Source organism: Seriola aureovittata, chromosome 14 (genome assembly GCF_021018895.1).
Source record: "Seriola aureovittata isolate HTS-2021-v1 ecotype China chromosome 14, ASM2101889v1, whole genome shotgun sequence".
Classification (NCBI taxonomy): domain Eukaryota; kingdom Metazoa; phylum Chordata; class Actinopteri; order Carangiformes; family Carangidae; genus Seriola; species Seriola aureovittata.
The window spans coordinates 8,506,503-8,510,298 of record NC_079377.1 but is presented as its reverse complement, the minus strand read 5'-3'; the positions used below and the strand labels follow the sequence as shown (position 1 = coordinate 8,510,298).

The following is a 3,796-nucleotide window of genomic DNA, read 5'->3' as shown; positions in this document are numbered from 1 at the left end:
GAACATATTATAACCTCTTGTATTATAAAGACAAGAATGGTCGAAGCTCTCGTCAGGCGACAATCACCACCGCTCCCAGCAGAAACCACATTCAGAGGCAGAGAAACCCTACAAATAGCCCCTTTAAGGTTCAGGCCCCCTGTCATGTCATTCTTAAAAGTAATAGTTTGACATTATGGGAAATGTGTGTTCTTGCTCAGTTGAGACTGTCCTTCCAGAGAGAACAACATCAGTTGTTTAACTATTATGTTCAACCATAGACTGTATATAAAAATGAACATAGGCCTCATGTATGGACAAAGGAAACTGTATGGACATCCTTAGTTCTGAAATGGGCTGTGATGATGATGATGATGATGATGATGCAAGAAAACCACTTCCAGTTCAGTTTCCTCTGATGAAAGGACAGACCAGCTGTTTAGACATTTGTTTTGTTTATTATTCTCTGTCCTCAGTATTCACAGGTTCAGTTCCTTGCCTTTTACTTCATTTCTACTGTTGTTGATAGATGAAAGTAATAACATTTAAGAACAGAAACTGTTCAGCAGCAGCCACCACCTTCACAGGTGAAAGCATTGACCAATTTAACATCCAAACGGTGTTCAGTAGGAAACAGCTTGAACTGACCAACCAGAACTGCAACCTGGAGAAAACAAGACTCTTGATAGATGCGTGCTGCTGTTACCTCATAGAGGTATGTATTCGCCTAACGCACTCTTTAGTGTGAACTGAAAATTGACAGTTAAGATTTTGAAGCAGTTGTCAGTATAGTACAGTTCATGTACATTAGTTTTAGTCATAACTGTGTTTTTAGTGTTATTAAAATTGCTATGTACATTAAGGCACATTAGAAAAACACAAACTCTAATATCCATCTCTAGACCCTTTGTTGTCAGTGTTGAAAGACAGCAACATTTAAACATTTCTATTATTTTTGTTGTTGATTAAATCCAACATAGCCACATCTTGTAATTAATTACAAATTCAGGAAAAACACTTCAATTAATGTGTTGTGTGATTACGATACTCTGCATGTTGCTACTCTCAAAATTCATACCAGACATGCTCCATTAAAAACCATCAACAAAGCAAAGCTTCATAAATTCTTTTATTTCACATTAAAACGGCATCAATTTCAACAATTTACGCCACTGGAGAGGTGTACAAAAGAATGTAATAAGTGGATTAATTAAATAATGCGTGCAATTTACAATCAACTGTAACTGACAAAAATAAAATACAGTTGTGGATGAAGGTACAGGTGAACGTCACTATCACAAGGTAAGTTTACATAATAAAGAGAGAGATAAATCTTTTTTAGTAACGAGTATAAATTATAGTAGAAATGTAAAAATAATACTTCATAGCTAAAGTGAGGATAGTGCAACAGTCTGTTCACAGGTTGACTGTAAGCTATTGCAGCCGTGCATAAGTGTCTTATAGGTCTTCATGTGTGTTTACATGTTGCAGGCTCTCACTTTGAGCAACCAATTTAAAACACAACGTTAGAATATGTTTTACACTGTGGTTTTATAGTTTAACATTAGCACACATGCTAACTTCAGCTACAATAACATTACAAGTTACTTCTCACACATATGATATTTGCCAAATGTGGATGTATGCAATTAGCTTCAACTACTAATTTAACAGTTATTTATAAAGTTTACCTCGAATTGGGAAAGCTAACCTTGTTAGCAGCATCTTCGCACGGCACAGCTAGGAGCATTTTGCGGTCTGCGCTCAGGTTGCCGGTGCAGGTGGGCGTACTTAGTGTCCTCGGGGGATCCGGTTAGATCCACCCCTCGCTCCTCCCCAGCTTCACCCCCTCATCCAAATATGTTTTTTTCTGGCTCCAAAAAACCAAGACGGCGACGTCCATTAAGCCAAACTCGAGGCTTCAAAACGGCAGTTAACAAACTAATGGGTGATGTCACAGACGGTTACCACTTGTGCAAAGGAAGAAGTCAGGTGACTACATGACCACAATTGTTCCATAACCTTAACAAAGTAGTAATTTTTACCCGAACTACGATCTTCATCATCCTAAGGATGAGGGTGTGAGATCAGAAAACACTTCTATGTGTTCAATCAGAGGGCATGTGTATTTTATCGTTAATTTAGATGACTTGAGAGAGTTAGAGACTGATACCATTTTCATGTCTCTATGCTAAATATGAGGCTGGTGATAACCTTAGCTTAGCTTGAAGACATGAAGCTATAGTCTCATAATTAGCATACAGATCATGATGTGACAGTGGTATCAACCTTCTCAAAATATTTAATTAAAGCAGTGCACAGGTGGAGACACATAGAAATGGGTTTAATTTTATCATTTGAAAGTCAGAAATGACAAAAAGCTGCTAAATATTCATTATCCTAAATTTTAATTTTTTTTTATTGCAGTCGTGTTTTTTTTAATATAGGTAATAACAGCATTACCTGTACATACACAGTAAATAAATCGTCTCCCAATTTACAGGATGACAACAGTCCTCGAAACGAGACATCATCATTCGGCATCAGACCCTCCTCTGCAACAAATAAATCATGCAGAATTCATAAAAATCTTATGGGACTCCTTAGATGCCGCTACACATACAAGATTAAAACTGCCATTCATCTGATAAGAAGAGTGAAGAGTCTTTCATTCCCAGTCATTCCTCCGAGGAGTTTGGTTTTTCTGTGAGGCGCTCAGAATGGTAACAATGAATATGATAGAGAGTTCAAATCAGGAAAATAATCCAGGCCGTGAACATTCACGCAGGCTCTCCTCTATCTACTCTCAGGATTAAATCAATGAATACAAGTAAACAAACACACAAACCAACAAACCAGAGAGCCAAGATACGGATTTCTGCAGTGTCTTCTTGTTAATGAGCCAGCCCAAGACAGACTGCAGATAAAACTGCTCTGCTGTCTGGTTCCAGTCAACAGACCCACTTTCATCCATGAATCTTAAGACAATGACTTTCTGTAGGGAAAAAAAAGACAATCCTACCTGCTGCTGCTCACACACTGCTGTTGCTCCCCTTTTACTTTAATGTATGTATATTTAATGTTGCTTACAGTTACTGCATCATTAAAAAGAAAAACACTGTGACAGGATTATATTTTGCGTCTTATTTGGTTTAATCATTCAGTGATTCCAGTCTACCTGTGGTGTCTGCAGTTGTTACTGCAACTGAAACTGTGCTGAATATGAATATAAACACTCAGCTACACAGATACTGTGTGTGTGTGTGTGTGTGTGTGTGTGTGTGTGTGTGTGTGTGTGTGTGTGTGTGTGTGTGTGTGTGTGTGTGTGTGTGTTTCTATAGTTCTAGTAGCTCTATTTAAACCATCTTGCTCCTGCTATCACTGACAAATTCAGAAAAGAATATTAATGAAGTTGCAGAGGGCACTGATGATAATGATTGATCTTCTTCTCTGGTGAATTTATTACATTGATCTATTGGTATGTCTAAGTGAAGTGTTGACAAATTTCTCATGGAAATGCAATAATATGAATGTTCTTCAGATCATAAGTACAGCTGTAAAGTATATGCTAGAAATCTGACCGCAAAAGAACGAGACACCGTTCATTGCAACTGTCATATTTATCTGTAAAATGTGTCCTTGCATGTTTTTCATCTTTGAGTGACACTATAACAGAGCATCCCTGAGTATGTTTGAACAAATGACCTCTACAAGCCAATCTCTCATTTCTGTGTTTTCAACATTAATAGTTATGTTAACTTCAACCCCAAAATTCCCTCAGTTTCTAACCTCAGAATATCTTTGGCACCATCCAAAC

At 37.5% G+C, this 3,796-nt stretch overlaps 1 long non-coding RNA gene across 1 annotated transcript; it reads left to right on the top strand.

Moving 5' to 3' along the window:
* Positions 1–1,849: 1,849 nt before the first annotated feature.
* On the top strand, positions 1,850–3,108 carry LOC130181583 (uncharacterized). Its single transcript, XR_008829604.1, has 2 exons — positions 1,850–1,971; positions 2,483–3,108. It is a non-coding gene; the product is annotated as an uncharacterized LOC130181583 (long non-coding RNA).
* Positions 3,109–3,796: the final 688 nt, after the last annotated feature.